We start from the raw sequence: 22,092 nt of genomic DNA, 5'->3' as shown, positions 1-22,092 counted from the left end.
ACTCACTCTTTTTATGACTGACATCTACCACAGCTACTAAATTAAGGCAGCTGGGCATTTCTGGGACGTCGGGGTCAAGGGTCATTGGGAAATACGTCACAGACCTTTGAACAAATTAATGTTTTTGAACAGGCACTGAGAGAGCGCAGTCCTCCCTCTCACTGCACATCCGTGTATTTTCTTTAAATAAACTTGCATTCCTAGTGCCAGGGCGCGACACCTTTTCTCTTTCAACTCTAGGAATGTTTTTGTGCAACTGTTGTCCAATGGAAGCGGATCAGACACATCCTTGTGTGTCAGCCTCAGTAAAGGCTTAGCCACTAGGGAAAGGTTTAGCAACCACTCTCTACAGCAGCTAACCATTCCCAAAAACTTCCTGACTTCTTTCTGAATTTGAGGTGGATTCATCTGGTAAATTATTTCCACTCTCTCTGGTGACACCTTTCTACCTCCCTTTCCTATTATGTGTCCCAGCCATTCATTTTCTTTCTGACAGTACTCCTCACTAGTTTCATGCAATGGCACTGTGACATGAACTTGGCAAAAATCGATAACAGTAAGCCATTCTTCAACACATGGAATGTGAACAAATATATTGGCTGGATTCGGTACCACAGGACAACATGGAAAAATTATGCTATTAATCTCCTGCTCTAATCTGTTCTTTTCATTTAGTTTCTGCGAACCTGTGATCAGAAAGTTACATAAACTTCCAATCAATTCCATCAAAAATCCTTTTATAGGTAAAATTCCTGCAACTTATGCTGTTCTTGAATACATGTCATCTAATTCTAATTTGAATAAGACATGCTATGCACATTTTATTAATCTGGCATCTTTCTCAATGAACTCCCTTACTTCTGTGTCTATTATTTCTTTCAAATCAGAAGGTAATTTTTCAACTGTCTTTTTTGAAAACAATGCTACAGCTGTCTCTTGTTGGGCCATTTTAAAATGTACATCCTCATCAGGAATCTGGAAATTAACATCTGGTGTATAGTAATCTGTGCTGTTTAATTTGCAAAACAATTGTTTTTCTGTCAGGCCTTGTTTCTGGAAATTATTCACATTTGCTCTGGACAACTTATTTAAAATAATTTTAGCATTTTCCATATTTTGTGGGACAATTTGGGCTTGAAACATTTCTGCCATTGGTACCTGTTTCTGAACTGACATTTGCATTTGCTTAGCTGGCACCTCTTGCACCTGCATTTCTCTCTGTTTTTGCACATTTCCTACTGCTGCATCATGTTTAAATTTAAATGTCTTCTTCCAGTGCTCAAATCTGTCACAAAGATGGCAAAAGGACACTTTTTCCAGCAGTACAACATCCATACCTGAATTTGCACAAACCAAAACACCTTTATTTCCATCTTGTGGAACACCAAATCTTCCTTGAGCACTTTTTACCTCTGCTTGTGAAACATCACCCTGTAACACAATTTTATTCTCTGCAAACAGCTTATTCTGAAAACGTTTCAGTGCAAACCTTCTCTGTACCATCATAGGTTTTTCTTCAAACTCTTTTGGCTTCATTCCCTGTTCAGTACAATAGTAACCTTCATCCTTCAGGTGCCATTCTATCAACCTTTGCTGTATGTGCACACTGATCTGATCAGAAAATATTAAACCAATAACCAACTGAGTCACAAAGAATATTATGCTAGTGGCATCTGGACTTACTCTACCACTGTTTTGCTGAAACATTAAACACACACTTTCACAAAAATCGTAAACACATTTTAGCTCCTGTTTTGTTCTTTTAATCTGTACCCAATTAACATATTTTCCTGGCACTCTGCCCTTCAGAAAAGTAATCACTGCTTCATTTTTCTCAACAACAAGAGAAAATGTTGGTGCATTCATGCAAACATTTTTCACTGTCTCCTCACCTGGCCTTTGCATCGCAACTTTAGATTCAAACCATAATTCAGTTTGCATGGCAGTGTCAAAAATCATTTCCAAATTAATACACAACTCCTTTAAAATTTCGATAAATCCATCAACTTGTGGATACCACAACATAAGTTTGTCTCTCAATTTCGGGAATGTGTTCAGAAATTCTGCAAGTTCACTTTTGTTCCGTGGCACATGAACCTGCACTTCTCCCACCATTTTTCTCAATGAGCAAGCAAAAGCTTCTCCCTCATTCTGCTTATTATTTTTCTCAACTAAATCTGGTGGTTTCTTTTTCTTATCCAGTTTCCTTGCTAGGTCTGGTGGTTTCTTTTTCTTCTCATGTTTTCTTGTGCACTTGTCTCCTAATTTCTCAAACCCATTGCATTTAACAATATATTTCATTTCTGCAATGTGCAATTGCATTTCTGAAGAACATATTGTCTCACTTGCCTCTTCATTCATGTGTACCCTGAAGCTTTTCTGAAATGGAAAACTTCCTCAAACATTCATTTCATATTTTTGAGCCAAATCGGTCAGTCTACCATGTGTAGTTACTGCACATGTATTTGTCTCCTTACTCAGGGAAATTAATAATTTTTCCTGACACTGGTCCATATTTTCCTGATTTAAATAGCAAGGACTGTTAATTTCTTCATGCTCAAATGTTGAATTTAAAACACTAAGCTGTTTCTCTTTTTCAGGGTCTGGGTTAATTTGTTCCCCCATGCTTTCTATCTTTTTAATTACTGCTGCTTCCGCAAAGTAGGTTTGAAAAATCCCATCTTCAAATATATTAATTTTATCCTGGGCTGTGGGTGCTGTAAACACCATTTTTAACCCATCTTTCAATGCTTTGACTGTCTGGGGTAATTTCTGTTCAATAATCTGTGCTTTCTGAGTTTCTGAAATAAACCCTGACATATTTACTCCTTCTACAACTCTTTGAACCTTTTGAGTAGGGCCCATATTAATTTGGACAGTTACAATTTGTCTAGGCACTGTCTGCACATCTGCAGCGTGTAGTTTTTTCACTGAATCAGTCACATTTAAAGCAGTAACACCTGGAGTTATCACTGTCAGTGCTGAATCAACAGGTAGTTGGTCAATCTGAAATGTCTGCACATTTCTCTCATTCTGTATTTCTCTCTGTTCAACAGAAGCAGTAGCCACTGTAGTAATTACTGGTACACTATTTTCAGTATTTTTAATGGGAACCACATAAAGTGGCAGACACTCAGTTAACAATGCATTCATTATTTCATCCCCTGAATCATTATTTATTTGAAGCTTTTTATCATCATTAATTCCCTTTTCCTGTTTTACCTTTTTATCCTCACTTGCTTTGTCTCTTGCTGCCTTTTCCCACATGCTTAAGGCCTCAAATTGCGAAGCTCTAGATGGTGTCTTTCTTTCACATAACACTTCCCTTAATTTGTCAATAACTTGCAATTCAAAAGTACCATCTTTTGGAAACCTCAAAGGACCCTCTTTTTCAGTAATCTTGCACCATTGATGAGCCCACATACATGAATTGTGTCCCAAATTTGTAGACATAAAATGCACAGGTGTTCCTTCAGGAGCATCACCAACAAAAAACTAATTTTTCACTTTACCTCCAAACAGCTTCTTTAAACCTTTAAACAATTCAATTTCTGCAATATTTTAATGCAATTTACTTTCTCCAATCCTGCCACAATTGACAGTTTCAGTCTGTTTAACTCCTGCTACAGACCCCTTCATTTTAAACAGGGCATACTACACATCCACTGTCTCATCCAGTGCCAGCATGGCCCTTTGGGACGTCAGTTTTCCTCCTGCTACTAGCCCTCCCTTTACAAAATCTTACGGAAATCTTTTTCTTACGTTCTCTTTTACTCAAAATCTGTTAGTAACAACATAAAAACACCACCATTGTCTGTTTCGCTAACCAAAGTATAGTTAATGACCTTTTTCACAAGAATTCCGTCTTTCCCGAGAGCAGCGCTTAACTCTGCCCTACTACAGAATAGTTACTTCCGTTGATAAAGTAGCACATCCCTCTACCTTACCCTTCTAACAAGCATTAGCTAACCGTTTCTCCAGAGTTAAGACACAGAGTTGGAGACCCAATGCTCCTGAGAAATAAAACTAGAGTTTCACAATTAACCCGAATGCCTTCACATTCACGCACTTTCACACAAGAAAATGTAGTACATTCACACAGAATCCTGTCTTTCCCGAGAACAGCGAACAGTCTGTCCTACTACAGAATTATGACATACGTTAACAAAGCAGCGCTTACCTCTCCTTTGTCCTTCTAACAAGCTCAGAGAGTACCTATTACCTTTCCAGTGATAAGCGTTATCGGAATGCCAGTTGGATCCCTGGTACCTAAGACTAAAATTTCACAGGTAACCTTTGCTATCATACACACTTCTCTCACACAGAAAATGTCTCTAATGGCAACACACGGCGATGTCACCGAATCGAACCCAGACAATGCGTCGTGCAACTTCAATCGTTGCACGTTTTCCCCGTGTACCTACAGGGCAACAATAATTCCGTCTTTCCCGAGAGCAGCGCTTACCTCTGCCCTACTACGGAATCATTACAAGTATCCGACTTGCTACATCCCAGAAGTCTTCAAAAACAACATGAAACGCGACACGACTCAACATAGAATGTTAGTACATAAATCAATTATCAATAAATCTGTCCTATGAAATTACCAATTCAATCAATAATACAAAATAAAAAACATCAAGTCAAAATGAGCAAACTTTCATCCACAGTCAAAACCCTTACTATTTATCAACACCTCAAAAACATACCTGCAGGCACATTAACATTTCACAACCCTATTAATACTCACACCATTCCAGCAATCTCCTTCTTGTATCACCTTTCCAGTACTGCTTTGCCAGTCTTCAGGTTCTGAGCACAGGAATCAGGACTTTATCTAACTTGGGCAATTATTTTCTAGCGCTAGGCATTAAACTATTTATGCTCCTTTTGGTGATGGCACTAACCTTAACTCTGCTACCAAAAACTGATCCAGCAGTAATTACCTGGTAATTTCCCTATTCAAAACCACATCACCTATGGTTTACCGCTGTAAAGGGTGAAAAATGATGGATCTTTTGATGACCGTGTTTCACCAAACAGGAGACTTTACATATATATAAAAAATTAAATGCAAACAATATTAGAGGCAATAATGAGAGTGGTGAGTTATTTTAAAGGGTTTTATTTAAGTCAAAAGTTAAGGTTCTCTGACTCTTTATTCATTAGTCAAATATCAATCAGGTTACAGAATTGAAAAATAGGAAAAATAGCATTAATACAGAACATATTACAATCTGCATATAAGCATCACATATAGGAAGGGAAATGTGGCACAAATTGTCAGTCAAAACTCTTAAAGAGTTTCTAAGAAAAAGAGTAAGTCTTACAAGGTTAATCAATAATTAATAATGGCAAAAATATCCCATAAAGAGAAATAAATGCAGTTTAGCAGCTAAAATCTAAATCTGTTCTGATCCTTTCAGCTCTTTCCCTCTGCCTCTGCTTCGCTGTGCTAGTCTGTGTCTCTGTCTCAAGCTGCACCATAGCCCCCACAGAATGCAGCCCCTCCCTGTCTCTGTGTCCAGCACAGAAACTGGGCCTGGAGAGAGGCAAAAAGCAAGGCAAAAAGGAGGCACTCCTCCCACTTGTAAGCCACATTTTAAGGAAAAGTTCACGTGCTCAGTCCTCATAGCTGGTCCAATCAGAACTTCAAGACATATCCTCTCCCCATGGGCTGACTGGATACGTCATTAATCAGGCTTGCTCCTGTTCAAATTTAAGTCTTGTGATACATGAAAAAAAAGTGTGTTCTTCTCTCCACGTTTAAACAGGCTACAAAAATATGCAACATTTTGAAGGTCGGAAGAAGCGGTAGGCAGGTTTTTTTTTATCAGAGCCCGTTCATTGAAAGTTGCTAGGGAAAAAGTAGCACATTCCAAACTGTTTCAGTTTAGTCCACTAAAGCAAACTAAAATCATGTGGTTTTCTGCACTGTGAAACACAATTCAGCACATTTCTACTTTTGCAAAAATACATGATGCCATTTTAAAAGTACAAATACATTTTCTAAATTAATGTGCATTCTATAGTGAGATTACATATGGATTAATCACATATAAGCATGGCTGTTCAACTAATTAAGCATGTTTTCACATAAAAGCACCTCCAAACTGAAGCCCTATGTTTTCAATCTGCTTTTCCACAATCTGCGTGCCATTATAAAACTCATGTCTGCAGCTTTTTGTCATATAATAATGCATACATTTTATAGGTGAAATCTAAGCTCCATCACTGCCATGTGGGCCGCAAGCAACCCCCCTTCTCCAAGCAGAACAGGACTCGCAGAGGGTACTCGCTGTACCACTGAACTTTTTAGTGCTGATAAAGTGGGTAAGACGTGAACTGGGCCGGTTGGGCCCCACGGGACTCACTGCTAACGGTGCTGTCACAATGCCTTGTATATATTCATAAAAGATATGTAATGCCTATGTCACACTCTTGTTGAAATAATGTGTCTAGTGCGGTTAGTTGTTAATGTCTAAGGGGTATATTCACAAGAACGTGTGATAACTACCGCAAGAGTAGCGTTACACAACTTTCAATATTGCAGCCCATCGCAGGAAAATAATCTTGTGACAACGTGGGATTCACAACAAGGCGGTAGCATGCGATAGTCTGCTGAAACCACGGACAATGTCTGCGATAAAACCACCTCGATAGAGATAAAAACACAAACCACAACACCAAAAAACCTGCGACGGGCCAAAGCGCGATGAGGAAATCAGGGATAAGCAGCGCCAGGCCTGCAACACAGAGCTGTCGGGTGGGAGAAATCCCCATAAAAGCAGAAGAAACACCCACAGACAAACTGACCTACACCCAAGCACCATGGAGGCAGCCAGAGCAGGCGCAGAGGATGAGCGCAACCCCACAAGTACCCCGGACGACCAGCCTGGGACCACGGGGACAGGGAAGGGCAAGGACAAGAAGACAAGGAAGACGAAGTTCAGTCCGCAGGCGAACAGGATCATAGTCACGGAGGTGATGGAACACCATCAACAACTCTTCATCGCCTCCAAAGTGTAACTGGGCACCAAAACTGCAATATGGCGGGACATCTTCGACAAGGTGAATGCCGTTGGAGAGCACAAGAGGACAATGGACGAGGTCAAGAGGCAATGGAATGACGTCAAGCGGAAGACCAAGGAGAAACTCTCCGCCAACCAGAAGGCAGCAACGCAGACTGGAGATGGGGGCCCAGCGCCACAGCTGGAGCTGGATGACATGGAGGAGCTGGTGTTGACAGTCATCAGCGTGGAGACTGTGGCCGGAGTTGGGGGACCAGACACTGCTCGACAGGACACAACACAACCGCAACAGGGTGAGTGGCCACCAGGTACTGGGGGGACGGGTGGAGATGGGCACAATGGCACACATGCACAATCAAGCAGAGCACAATGCACACCCACAATGACTCTGGGTCATCGCCCAGATCTACAGACGGTCATAATGTACAATGCCATGCTGTCTGAATGTCAACCTGTACGTTGCGTCTATAAACACATGTGGACACATTGTAATACACCATCTCCCCTTCACATCGCAGGGGCACCGTCAACAACTCCTGCAGAGCAGCCCCAGCCATTCTTCACGAATGACGAGGAGGACAACGCCAGCATCGACACCCAAACCATCCAAGACATCATTGACTTCATCTGCCACTCACCTCCAGGCTCAGGGCAGCCCAGCTACATCGATGAGACCCCACCCACCACCCAGCAGGAGGCACCCACAGGCCCGGCACCCTCTCCAGACCTCCAGGAACAACACATGGCCATCCAACGCCGTGTGCTGGAGTGCCAGATGGAGACGGCTGAGCGTGTGCAGGTGGGCTTCGGCATCATGGCTGCCAAACTGGATGCCATCCTTGGGTGTCTATGTCCGCCCCATGGTCTCCAACGAGCCCTGACTGACATTGCTGGAGTCATGACGCGGAGAGTAGAACAGCTTTCCACTCAGAGTGGCTCCAGCGATACCAGCCGCGAGCTGGCACATATACGGAGGCTCATGGAGGACATGATGCATATGGAGGCGGAAAGGATGGCAGCCACCGCTGCACATCATCGAAATGTAGCTGGGATCTATCATGCCCTACTGACCTCGACCATGGCATTGGCGCCACAAGGCGTGGCGCAGATGAATGCTGCTGCCCCCCACACCATCCACATCCCCGCCCCCTGGGTGTCAGTGCCACCCAGTGAGGCAGCCGGATCCACTCAGGCCCCTGATGTGTCAATGGCACACAGTGCGGCAGCCGGATCCACTCAGGCCCCTGATGTGTCAGTGGCACACAGTGCGACAGCCGGTTCTGCAACACCCACAGGTGGGGCAGGGCACACACCCGGGGATGAGTACGTGGATGGTACTGTGGTCAGAAGGACCAGGCACTAGCATTCATTACTGCCACCTGGCCTGTTTCTGCTTTGTCCCGCACTTGGCCTCATGAACTTACACTGACCCACGACACACTCCGGTGCACTCACCTTGGACAGCGACATGGACTGCCACTTCTGGATTGGTGACCAATGACACGTCGACCAGGCTGCGGACTGTACCCTTCCCTTCAGCAGGACTTGTCATCCCCGGATGGACTCTGGCTGGACCTCCAAGGGCCCATATTGTGTAGTGTGCCGGGCATGGCCCTGAATCGCTCCATCTGCATAACTGCAATGGATGTGCAATTATCATCCATTGACCCACTGCTGTGTCACGTCTTTCATCAGTCATGTATGCATGTGTGGATGTATGTAGGGGCAGTGATTACCCTTGCGTCAATGATGTTCATCCTGTGGGATGTCAGTCAGTGAGTGCTACATTGCATTTTGTGTACCGGTTCCCGTAGACACTACAACAGGGACACACGCATCACTCACTTCCATGTCAAGACTTGGACTGAACCACGCCCAGAGCCCATGTCTCATGGTGGCAAGCCCTGCGCTAGTCCGGCGTATGGCATGCCAGACCACTCCGCTTACGCTCAGAGGGGGGGCCCTCATTGCTACCCGTTGCAGGCATACTCGCTGGTGGTGTGCAGGTCACTGGTCTAGTTGTCAGCATGTCATAGCCACTCCCTGAGGGCACACCACACCCATCTGGCACAGGCGTCACAGGCCATGTGATGTCACATTCTCCTCTGTCCCTGGCGACTGGTTGATGTACGCCACGGTTCCCAATCATAAAGGGCCCAAGAGTTTTGTTGCGCACAGAGTTAGTGGGAACTCAGGCCTGCGTATGGCACAGGCCGACCACCACGTGGTGCTGACTGGGGTTGCACAGGGTTAGTGGCAACGCAGGTCTCCGTAAGGCACGGGTGGACCACCACGTGGCGCTGACTGGGGTCGCACAGGGTTAGTCGCACCCGGCGCATTGCGGCAGGCACAGGCACCCCGCCACAGGACGGTGACTTTGGGTGCACTGAGTCAGTGGCACCTTAGGCTGCTGAGCTGGTGGGCACCCTGCGATGATGCCCCGGCAGTCCGGGCAACTCAGGTTTCTTGTGCCCTGCTGGACCGCAGTGTAGCCCAGAGCCTGCAGGCAGCGTGGACCTACCGCCACGTGTCCTCTCTTCCAGGTCACAGACTTAGTGGCACCCATTGGGCTGACCGGGTATGCAAAAGACACACAATTGATGTATGTAATGCTGAACAAATCAAGACTGGGCAGGTGTGCAGCCTGCGATGTTGCCGGGTGTACTGGTATGTCCTCTGTCATGGAGTATTCAAGACCCAGCACCAAAAGTGAGGCCTGGTGGCCTGCGGTGTGTGGCTGCATGGTGTGGAGGGTGCCATGTCCGCAGGCCCCGGGCTTGTGGCTTGCAGCGGCACGTGTTGAGCCATTCAGTCTACACGCCGGTGGCGAAAGGTGAGCAGTGAGGCCTGGGTGTGCATGGGCGGGCATGCTCCATGGGAGGCGGGTGCCTTTGTGATGCCTCTGCCTGGGTGTGCATGGGCAGGTAGGCGAAGTTATCTTGTGCAAGTGTGTGTACTGTGCCAGTCATGTATCTGGACTCTGTTTCAGATGACGGCTCTGACTCAGATGTGTGTCCTAGTGTACTGCTCTACATACCGGCACGTGGTTGGAGACACACCGGTGGCAGCAGGTGAGCAGTGTGGCCTGGGTGTACAAGGGCGTCTCTCTCTCTCTCTCTCTCTCTCTCTCTCTCTCCCTTCTTCTCTCTCTCTCCCTCTCTATCTCCCCCTCCCTTCTTCTCTCTCTCTCTCTCTCCCTTCTTCTCTCTCTCTCTCCCTTCTTCTCTCTCTCTCTCTCTCTCTCTCTCTCCCTCTCTCTCTCCCTCTCTCTCTCCCTTTTTCTCACTTATTCACTCTATCGCTCTCTCTCTCTCCCCTCTTCTTCTCTCTCTCTGTCTCTCCCTCTCTTCCACTCTCTCTCTCCTTCGCTCTCTCTCTGTCCTTTGATGTGCACAGGACACACCGTCTCATCATGGTTTTTTTCTTGCAGGCTGTGACCTACGGACTGTCCCGCTGGAAGCCCCCATGTGTCTTCATTTCATTTCGGTGTTCATGTTAATAAAGTTTTACTTGTTTCTTCGAAAGTGAATGTGTGATGCTCATTTCTGTGACGGCACATGCATTTCAACTGTTGTGATTGTGCAACATCATTAAGGATATTTTGTACATGTTTTTGTGTAGCTGATGTGGCATGTCTTTGTTGGGGGGGTGCCAGGGAGGGGTGGTCCGAGGGTGGTGTTGGTGGGTGTTGTGGCTCTCTTGGGTGTCTGGGCCGCATGATGGGTGGCTCCATGGCATCCGTTGCCCTTCCGATGTGGCCCTGGGCTGGTCTCCCTTTTGTGGTGCTGGCTGCCGTCCGACTTAACACCAGGTCAGAGCAGGTGTAGATTTACTGGTGCAAACACGCCTTATCGCCTGTTTTGTGTTCTGGTCGTTGAGAATGTTGAGGTGTGATGTGGACGCCCACTCTGCATCTCATTAGCAATAGTTGCGGTGTTCCTCTGTGGCGATGTTTTTTGCGGCTGCTATCACGGGTAAACTGGTGCTGTGGGCTGTTAGCACCAGCTTGTGAATGGGGCGATAAATTTATCGCAACTTTGGCTGCGATAAAGTGCCGTTAACTCGGCGATAGTTCCTTGTGAATATACCCCTAAGTCATTTGCACGGTTTGTTGATTCCCCTTCTAGAATACGCAAGGAACGGACAGCTGCCAGTAGTCACCTTGCCTCTCTTCTGCAGCACAGAAACATGCTGACCAAGGGCCAGACAGGTTTTTACAGACTAAAATGCGTTACAACTTTTAATAGTTGGTTGCCTAGCCTTAATTAAGATGTCTATGCATTCTGTTTTCATGTTTCAGTTCACCTCAATATCATGCTATCTTCAAATATTTGTTTTAACGAGTTGAAAGTAAGTTTTCCATCTTTTCATGAGCAAGACGGCTTCCAAGAATTTAGCCTCTAAAAACTCTTGTTCTCCAAGGAAGAAGGCGGTTTAACTGTCACCAAAATACACCTTTATTCCTATGCTTCATTTTTCCAGTATTCCTTTCATTTTCAATCCTTGAAGGCAGACAATTATTAAGACAACTCTATTTTGCAATATGTGACACGTGAAAGGACAGGAACTCTCCAGCATGATAGACAGTGCTAAGTGCCCATGAAAGTGTGTTGTAATAAGCTACTCCACTTCTGTAACTCAAGGAGCCAAGCAGAATTTAGGCACTTAAAATTCCAGTACCCCACATCAAGAAACAGCTAACCGATTGTTGAAAGATATTTCCATTTCTCGATAATCTAACTCTGAAAAGATGGCAGTATATTGGCATGGTGGATGTCAGAGACTGTTTACACAGTGCTCAATTAAAACCTGGAAGTTGGAAGGCTGATTTGTATTCTATTTCTGAGCACTGAAGCTGGTAATCAGTGCATTTAACACATTACCCGAAATTGCTATCACAGCACATTTAGTTGATTTAAATTATAGGAAGATGTCAGCTTAATACCTGGGAGTTGTGAGAAAGTCTCATTTTTATCATATAACTGTAAGACATCTATAACAGAGTACATCCTCCCCTGAAACTAAATACGAGTCAACATATTAATGGGTCCGTCTGGGACAAGACACCCTGGTTGAATTGGTTTCAATTAGAGGTGGCAATGTATTGCAAACACATTTTTGTAGCTAAGCAAATGTTATGCTCGACACCCTGTTTCCTACATAGCACCATCGACAATATCTATCAGTATTCCCCTCGATATCAGAATGACAGTATTGATGATTGGTGGCACATGGGGTGAGTTTGTCCTCAATTACTTTTCTTTCTTTTTTTACCAAGGCCGTCAGATTTATATCGATTGGGATGGAATCATATATTAACCATTTCCTTACAATTAGTTAATTTGAGGTGAAGGTTCATATGCCAGACTTGAGTTCTGACACAAGTATATTTTTATTTCTGTTTTAACAGCCAGGACACTGATAGCTCAGCACTAGAAATTGGAGATACTGGAGAGATATGAGAATTACATTTTTATATGATTGGGTTCTATCTATGTTGGAGCAAAAAATGATACCCCAAAATGTAGACACCCAAAAAGTTTGCCTGAATAAAATCGCCCACGCTTGCTGCATCAGAGATGTTGTTAAACCTCAATTTCATGAGGCAATGTGTCCCTACATTAAACCACCTTCAAACATCAAATTAGGAGATTAAAAGAGCTCATTAAGTAATGGGGTCCACTCACTAACTGGGTTCTAACTAAATACGTGAAAGGGTTTTATTACAAAAACGTCAAGATAAAAGGTATAGAGTCAACACCATGAAGGTGCTCAGGTTCAAAGTTATACAGAGCAGGTAAACACCAGTTAATATTCTGGGACCTAAAAGAGCAGCACAATCATTAGCACATCGGGAGGTATCCCAGGCAGCATAGAAAAGGTTAGGAAAATCTCTGGCTCACCTCCAAAATCAAGGGGTTTACTTGCATATCAAATCAACATTTCTGCAGTTTCATCGTAGTAAGAGCAAATATATAATTTTTCAGCAAATCAGAGCACGCTGAAAATAAATGCCAGATTGCATTAACAGCTAAGCACTGTCCCATTTAAAAATAAAATATATGAGTAGGTTTTATATATATTTAATTGTATTACTTTTTTGGGGTCAAACAGATCAGCTATAATAAATTTCTAATAAAAACGTAACTTCTCTAAATAAAACAACTCAAATGTATTTAGGATTTGCACTTGTGCCTGAGTTACTGCATCATGTTGAATGTCGTTTTTTATATAAGATTCTGGGGATGGGCTGCTTTAGTCATATATATCTCAAAGCTAGAAGCAGTTTCACATTTTGGTAGTTCAATCAAATTGAGGGGCGGGCACCTTGCAGGTGGTATTCTGCATCAGACATGTAATGTTCTCTGTGATCGAAGCCTATTTCAGTTGTTTTCCTGGCACAGTCAACCCTTCAAAGAAGTGTCTCTCTCTCCTCCAATGGGCTAGCAGTTTCAGGCCAACACTAACAACAACAAGGATAGAGGGCAGCGAGCGCAAGGTAAATCGTTTTATTTATTCATTTACTTACTTCACTCCTGGCCTATACCTGACACCTAATACCTTTCCGTATACACCAATGAAACAATACAATATAGAGGGACAAAGTGGTTATTGCACGCTAGAGCTATCACACCTAGGGGCATATTATCAACAGCCAGCGATAATTATCGCTCACCGTGCTTAGCGATACATTTTTTATCGCAGGCTATCTCTGGAATGTATCGCCCTGGTAGCGAGTTATTAACAACGCGTTTCTCCAGGGCGATAAAAATTCCAGAGATAGCGAGGTTATTGCCGTTTTGCAGGGAACATCGCTGGTTTTCCAGCGATGTTCCCTGCAAAACGGCGATAACCTTGCTGATACGACCCTGTGGTCGTATCAGCATAATCCACCCCCTATGTAAAGCATAGGTAAGTCTGGATTTTAGCATACATTCGTTTTTGGCGAAAACCGCTGTTTTCGCCAAAATCTAACGTGTGCTAAAATCCTGTGGGCTGCCTTGTAAATATCACGATGTGAACATCAGCGATATTTGCAATGTAGTCCTTCCGGGGAACGCCCAGTGACGCCCACTTTGCATCTCATTAGAGATGCAAAGGGAGGCGTTGGGAAAAAGGGTGCTAACATGCGATTATGCATGTTAGCACCCTCTTGTAAATAGGGCGATAGTTTTATCTCCGCTTTTTTGGCTTTTTAAGCGGAGATAAAGCCCTTGTAAATATACCCCCTAGTACCTCCAGTATACTCTCTTATGCTTTATGCTAACCGGGATTCTCCCTGCTGTTGCCTCTGGCCTATCCTCCTGGTACCTCCCGCTCCAAGGGAGAATGAAAAATGCAAGTGTACCCACCAAATCTCCCAACGTAATCTTTGTTTTGGGGACACTGAAAAGTGCAAAGGCATTCTTTCTAAGAGGTTTTTAACCCAAGAAACGAGCATCGTCTATACGAAGAACACCATTCTCCAGCTGAGCTCTTACTTACATCTCAACTATTGAGCAGATAGCCCAGTGCATATTACAAATGGTGTAATTAATGTCTGATGTTGTTTCGAAGGGAGGGCTATCGCCGGAACATTCACTAAACAATGATTTAAAATATTAACAAATTTATCACTTCACCCCAGCACCCCATGTGATCTATTGCTAAAGCAAAAGGAAGATGTCTGTGCACAAGAACGTACTCCCTCTGCCAAAAAAATAGGCTTAAGCAGTAGTCGCATTTGAATCAATCAATTAGGGGTTTTAAAGCGCACTACTCACCCATGAGGGTCTCAAGGCACTGGGGGGTGGGGCAGGGGGTGCAAGCAGCTCTGTAGGTCATTCGAAGGGCCAGGTCTTGAGGTCCTTTTTTAATTTGTGCAGTGTCAGGCTTTGTCGGATGCGGTGGGGAATTGGTTCCAGGTCTTGGCCCCGAGGTAGGAGAAGGATGTGCCTCCTGCTCTGGCCCTGTGGATGCGGGCAAACGTGCTAGGGTGAGGTCGGCAGAGTGGAGGTTTCTCTTGGGGGGGGGTGGAAGGAGATTTGTTTGTTGAGGTATTGGGGTCCGGTGTTATGTAGGGCTTTGCAGTCGTTGGTGAGCAGTTTTAAGGTTATTCTTCTTTTGACAGGGAGCCAGTGGAGGTCGCGGATGCGTTGGTTGACGTGGGAATGTCATGGGATGTCAACGATAAGTCTGGCTGCGGCGTTCTGGACGGTCTGGAGTTTGCGGAGGAGTTTTTTGCTGATTCCGGCAGAAAGGGCATTTCTGTAGTCCAGACTGCTGGTTATGAGTGTCTGGCTGGCATCGGGGGGGCATCATTTTGAAGGCCTTGTGAAGTATGCAGAGGGTGTTGAAGCACAGTGGAGGACACAGCGTTGATCTGGGGGTTCATGGCGATCATGACCTTTGATGATCTAAACCAGGGCAGCAGTATAGCAAATTAAACCATGATTCTTGATAACTGTGACATAACCTGCAATTATTATCAACACCTGAGCCAGCCCAGCGCTGGGTAAAATCCCTTATTAGTATAAAGGATTTGAGCCCGAGTAGTTGCGTGGATGAGATCCAAGAAATATTTTTGTGGTTTCCCAATATAATAAGAATCCTTTAGAGGCTGCGCCAACCCTCGGCTATCCACGGTGTGTAAATCCTGTTGCCAGGAAGCCACTTTCATTTGCTTGTTATTGGCTGTCTTCCATGGAAAATATGGGATGGCTCCATCCCCCAAGGCAGAAACTTCAATCTTGAATAAAAAAATTGCTTCATTAAGTTGAGTGGACCATGGGTTGCCTGGATTTTCAAAAATGGTTTTCAAAAGGCATTTTACCTAATTTTGGGAGCCCTCCTGCACTTGATGTAATATTTTAACATGGTAGACTTACACTTGATTGATTGAGTTACTAGCCCTATCTCTAATCTTAATATGGAGCGTCAATTATGTTGCAGCTAATGAAATCATTTTTTGTATGCTCTAATATGACATAACTTCAAGGTAGCGCCCAATACGCCAGGATAAGCAAAAATGACCATACTGCAGGGCAGGGCTTAAGGTTCCCTTTGTTACTCTTAAGATAGTGGAAGCCGAAGCGCTTCTTGTTAAGCGATTTAATTGTCCAATTCCATAAGTAATGGGTGCCACCTTCTTTTTAAGATTTTCTACTTGGACAACAGCAGTACCAGTTTCGCTAAACCACATGGCCAGATATTTATAATGCCTTGCTGTAGTGATTGTCTTACCTTCCAATTGCCAAGTTACCATCTTCTGCCTTCCGTAACCACCAAATATCAAGACTTTACTTTTGGACTGATTAACCTGTAGATAGATAGCCTTGTTAAGTCTACTTAAGGCATCCAGAGCCCTTTGCAAACCCGACTTAGTGTGATCCATGACCACAATGTCATCAGCATATTGAATTATTTGTAAGCGGACTGAGCTTAGCTTTGGAGGAACCAAACTAGAGGCAACCAGTGCTTTCCCTAGGTCAGCAATATACAAATTAAACAGCATAGGTGCCAAAACACAGCACTCTTTTAGCCCACGGTTTGTTTTTACTTTGTGTGTTACCGTCATTGAGCTGGTTTTCACCCAAACCCAAGTCTCTGTATGTAATGAAATAATAACTCTTACCAGATTTGTACCCCAAGCTGTGAGCCTCCTCCAAAGGGTGGCCCTGTCCACCCTATCAAAAGCTGCACTGTAGTCTATAAAACAGCACAGGAGAGGTGGTCTAGTCCTCTGAAGGGCACGGTACCTGAGGACAGATAGAGCTTAAATATTATCTACCGTGAATGCCCCAGCCCTAAATCCTGCTTGAAAAAATGGCAAAATATCCTACTCGGTCATCCAGGTTTCTAAATGTTCTAATAATATTTGGGCATAAAATATTGCCTCAATATCAAGTAGAGCAACCAATCTAATGTTTGCAGCTAGGGTACGATCTCTGCTCTTAAATATGAGACATAAAATAGATCCTCTCAAGCCCTCTGGTATATCAGTGTTTAAAAAAGAATGGTCATAAAGAGCTGGCAACACTGTTGCCCAACTTATATATGCCTCCTTAAAAAAGGCTGGCACATGTATATAACACACATGCACTGCACAGCACTACATCATCTCTGTATTGTAGAATTTGCAGGTAGTCATACACCTAGTACATGTATACCACACATGCACTGCACACAGCTGCATCATACCAGTATTGTGCCATTTACAGGCAGACATACACCCTGCACAAGCATAAGACAAACGCACTGTGCAGTACTACACACCAAGCCGATATAGGCCAAGGACGAGTTAAGCACACAGCAGCAGTCTTATAAATAAGTAAGCCTGTAGGCTTCCCTCTAGTTACACAGGTGTAAAGGCCTGCTCACTCCTACTAATTGCGACACAGTATGCTGCTACCACCGTCTTTGTGGTGCATCACTCCTGGCAACTGCGGTAGCCTTTCACCACGATAAGGTAGCACTTTGGATGCCCCTCCCGGTCTGAAAAGACCTCAGTCCATGAGACAGGCCTATGCCATGGCACACATGCATTATCTGTGTTCACCCGTGACAACAAAAATCAGCATCAGGAATCCAAACATCATTACATTTAGGGCACTGAGAGCACGGGTGCATGTCCATCACCATGCAACTGACTTTTCCACCACAATATAGGTCATTGCAGAATTCTCTGTATGCCTTAGTTTTCCATCTGTCCAAATTATGTCATCTGCCCTTGAAAACTCTAACATATACAAAATGATTCCAGTTCTGTACAACGTGTAGTTTATGAGATAAAAGTCTGTCTGTCTTGTGACATTTGTCTTAGCACAACTGTTAGGCATTCAGTAAGCTGTGCTCAGCCCTCTTCCTTTTATCGGTCATCAACTGACCTCTCAGTGTTGTACTTGACACTGAGTCCTGTGCCAGTCTGTCTGCTTATGTTCTGCTTCCTATGGGTGCACGTTTGTTTGGGCTCCTTCCTGCCCTGTGAATGCAGTTGCCTTTTTCATCTACCTTGCCAGCTGAAAAATGCACTGCCAAAGGTGCTTTCAATACTTGGATATTGAATATACCAGCATTACAATGCAGTGGTGCTGAAGCCATTTTCAGAGTGGGGGTGCATGTCAATGTTTCATCACTGAAGTCATAGGGATTGCAAAAAATCCAAGCGTCACAAAAAGAATAACTGTAGTAAATGAGCCACACCCATTTAGCTGGAGAGTGGTAAGGTTGTGCTATGTACCCAGTGATGCCTTTCAGAGTACACTGTTGCAAATCTATTGTTTTGACAGACAGCCTAGGGCACAGCAGTAATCTTTATGGAGGCTCGCCTCTGGCATACGGGGATGCCAACTTTCCCTGCACATGGACAACAACCCGACCCATGCAGCAGCCGTCTTCTCACACCTCGCTACAGGGATCCAGTCACCAGGATCCCCCACTAGACTTCGCTCCCCCAGCCCTCCTCTTTCACACATAACACACTGGTATTGGCAAGCAGGCACTGGTGCTTCTATGCTCCAGGACCTGCTGGCATGATATCCCTGGGTGGTGTCCTCTCACCCAGCTGGGGGATTGAGGACTTGGTCCCCAGTCCTGGTCACAGGCAGATGTCTTGCAGAGTTTCTCCTCCTTGCACAGTCTGACTGGCTGCTTGACAGTTGACAATTTTGGGGGTCTCAAGCTCTCCTTTTAATTGTCTATTGCCAGACACCAAATGGGATTTAGTGTCCGTGTCTTTGAAGTTTATGTTGAGGGCTGCTTTTATTTCAAGTGCCCTCCCCTCTGCCCAGCCCTTCCTCCAGAAAGCAGTCTGTCACAGCAGGAGCAACCCAAATCTCTTAGCTCCACAGCACAGGTCATTGGAGTGATTAGAGGTTCACACTTGGATGTCAGCCACAGAGATATGTGTATCAAACGGATAACCCTACTCTTTACGATTCTCGTATCAGTCCCTGCTCCTTTCTGAGATGTGCCCAGACCCCTTCTTAATTACCTCTTTCTGAATCAAAGAGCACTCCATTGAAGTGCACTGAAGAGCCTAGGTCTTTCTTCCTCCAGTTTGTCCTACCCACCTCATATGCAGAAATCCATAAATCTGTCTGAGGGAATATCTGTACCTCCTCATGATCCTCCAGTTAGCCCTGGGTCTCCTAAAATGGAAGGCAGAATCTTCCATGTATTGAACCATTCACGAAGCTCACATACACCCAGCACATGCAGATAATACACACACTGCACAGCACTGCATCGTCAATGTAGTGTACCATTCACAGGTACACATACACCCAGCACATGTATATAACACACACACGCACTGCCCAGCATTGCATCATACTTGTATTGTACCATTCACTGGTACTCATACACCAAGTACATGCATAACACACCTGCACTGCACAGCACTACACACCAAGCTGATGTAGGCCAAGGGTGAGTGAAGCACACAGCAGCAGAACTTTAAATATGTGAGATGTAGGTCTCACTCCAGTGACAGATAAATAGGCCTGTTTACTCTTATTGATCGTTACACAGTATGCTGTCATCACTGCTCCTGTGCTGCTTAACTCCTGGCAGAGGCAGAAGCCTTTCACCTTTCTGAGGATAGCACTATGGGGGCCCCTCCCGGTCCAAAAAGACTGCAGTTCATGAGACAAGCCTATGCCATGGTGTACGCACATGACCTATGTTCACCCATGACAACAAAAATCAGCATCAAGGATCTAGACATCATTACAATTGGGGCACTCAGGACAGGGGTGCCTGTTCATCACCATGCAAGGGACTTTTCTGTCATAACATAGGTCACTGTAGAACTCTCTGTATGCCTCTGTATTCCATCTGCCCGAAGGGTGTCATTTGCCCTGGAAGTCTCTAACATATGCAAAATTATTTCAGTTCTGTGTAGCTTGTAGTTTATGAGATAAAAGTCTGTCTGTCTTGTGACTCTTGTCATTGCACAAAGGTGTACAGAAAGCTGTGCTCGGCCCTCTCCCTTTTATCGGTCATCAACTGGTATCTCAGTGTTGTACTTGACACTGAGTCCTGTGCAAGCCTGTCCTATTATGTTCTGCTTGCAAGGGGTGCAGGTTCGTTTGGGCTCCTTCCTGCCTTGTGAATGCAGCTGCCTTTTTTATCCACCTTGCCAACTGAAAAATGCACTGCCAAAGGTGCTTTCAATACTTGGATATTGAATAGATCGGCATTACAATGCAGTGGTGCTGGAACTATTTTCAGATTGGTGGTGGTGCCATCAATGTTGCATCACTAAAGTCATAGGGATTGTGAAATTCGAAGCATCAAACAAAGAATAAGTACAGCAAATGAGCCACACCAATTCAGCAGCAGAGTGGTAAGGGTGTGCATGTACCCAATGGGCCTTTGGAGCACACTGTCGAAATCTGTCTCTTTTACAGACAGCACATTTTCCATTAAAATGACCACAACATTTTCACTGACATGCAGATTTACTGATAAAAACATAGCACACAAACGGAAATGTGTGAAAATTGGATGTCTTGATTATTTTGATCCTATTAAAATATTTGCTTTCAACACACTAGAGCATTACAAAAATTGCAGAATTACATTTGTGGTTACCCTAGCTGCTGACATATTTTGGAATATGTGTCCAGTTCCATTTACAGGTATGTACATTGTGTTGTGTGTTTGTCCTCTCACCCTCAGTACCTCGGCGAGATTTTCAGATAGTTCACCTTGCAAAATGCTCTAACCTTGCTGTCAGAGAGAGAAAAATAGACACAATCTCCATATTAGAAGAATAAGCAGCATGTTATCAGAAGACATAGACTGACATGTAATCTCCTTCTTTGAACGCACTACACGTGTGGCAAAATAAAAACAAAATTAAAGATATCTTTATTGCCGATTCACCTTCTAAATTCCAGCATGGTTATTGTGGGGGTGTCCTAGCACCCCCAGCACTCCTGCTTCACGCGCCCATGTTACAATGGCGCTTTACTTGGGGGATTGAACTTTGAAACTGCCATAACAAAGTGATTTCCATAAATGGGGGAAGAAGGCGCAGAGGCGGAAACCGACATGATATTTGTACTTTAAACACGAGGGATTCGGCGCGGAAGAGCCGCCTCGCCTGTCTGCGAAGGGACCACACCTGGCATGACTGTGGTTCTTTTTACCATTTCAGGCGGTTGGTAACTGCGCAACAGAGGTATTTTTCATCCATCAGATCATTATCGAAATATGTAAACGATAGAGTGTTGTCAGTTGCGACAGCGTCCATACCGGCCGTTTCTACCATTAGGCAAGACTAGGCGGCCGCCTAGGGCGGCAACAGGGGGAGGGCGGCAAAAAACATGAGTTTGGGAATCCCCTTTGCTCCAGTTGTGTGAAATAACACTGGAGTGGCAGCTACGATTTTACAATCTCATTAATGTTGCCTTTTGAAAGTTTTACATTTGTCACATTTCCCTTAATGTCAGTTTTTTCATGTTGATCCAAAATATATCTTCGTTTTGTGTTACGCGTTCACTGAGGAAGTTTAGTTTTAAGCACATTAATTAAGTTTTGTTTGAAGCACATTAATTATTGTCAGAATTGTTTGTTTGTTTGTTGGTGTGTTCCCTGTCGGAAATCGCAGCTGACCAGTTTTAAACGGCTTCTAACAGATTCAGAGATGGCTCGTGGCTTTTTCAGACGTAGACTACCTATGTCCAGCGGAACTAACAAGGAAATTCTAGCGACTAAATAAAAAATAATGCCGGATGAAGCCAGCAGAGACTGGTAGCATCTCTTCTGCATTTGAAGAGAAATAAACACATTTAAATGGTGGTCAAAATAGCGAGTTGGAACCTGGTATATGGGATTTCCTTCTCTGGGTGCTGCGTCCATTACCCACATCACATTGGGTCCAGCAAATGGGAACAACTTGAAGAGCTTAATATGCACTCCGTCAGGTCTCTCTGAGTCTAGGCAGTTTTCGGAAGTGCGGAAGTGACGAGCCACAGCGGAAGCCATGGAGACCTGGAGACCCAGAGGCCTAGAGTTGGAGTCGCTGAGCCCCGCATCAACGAGTGGAGGCTGCATGTGCGGAGATTAAGGCAAC

The sequence above is a fragment of the Triturus cristatus genome, chromosome 1_1 (genome assembly GCF_964204655.1).
Source record: "Triturus cristatus chromosome 1_1, aTriCri1.1, whole genome shotgun sequence".
NCBI lineage: Eukaryota > Metazoa > Chordata > Amphibia > Caudata > Salamandridae > Triturus > Triturus cristatus.
This window is presented reverse-complemented; position numbering follows the sequence as displayed.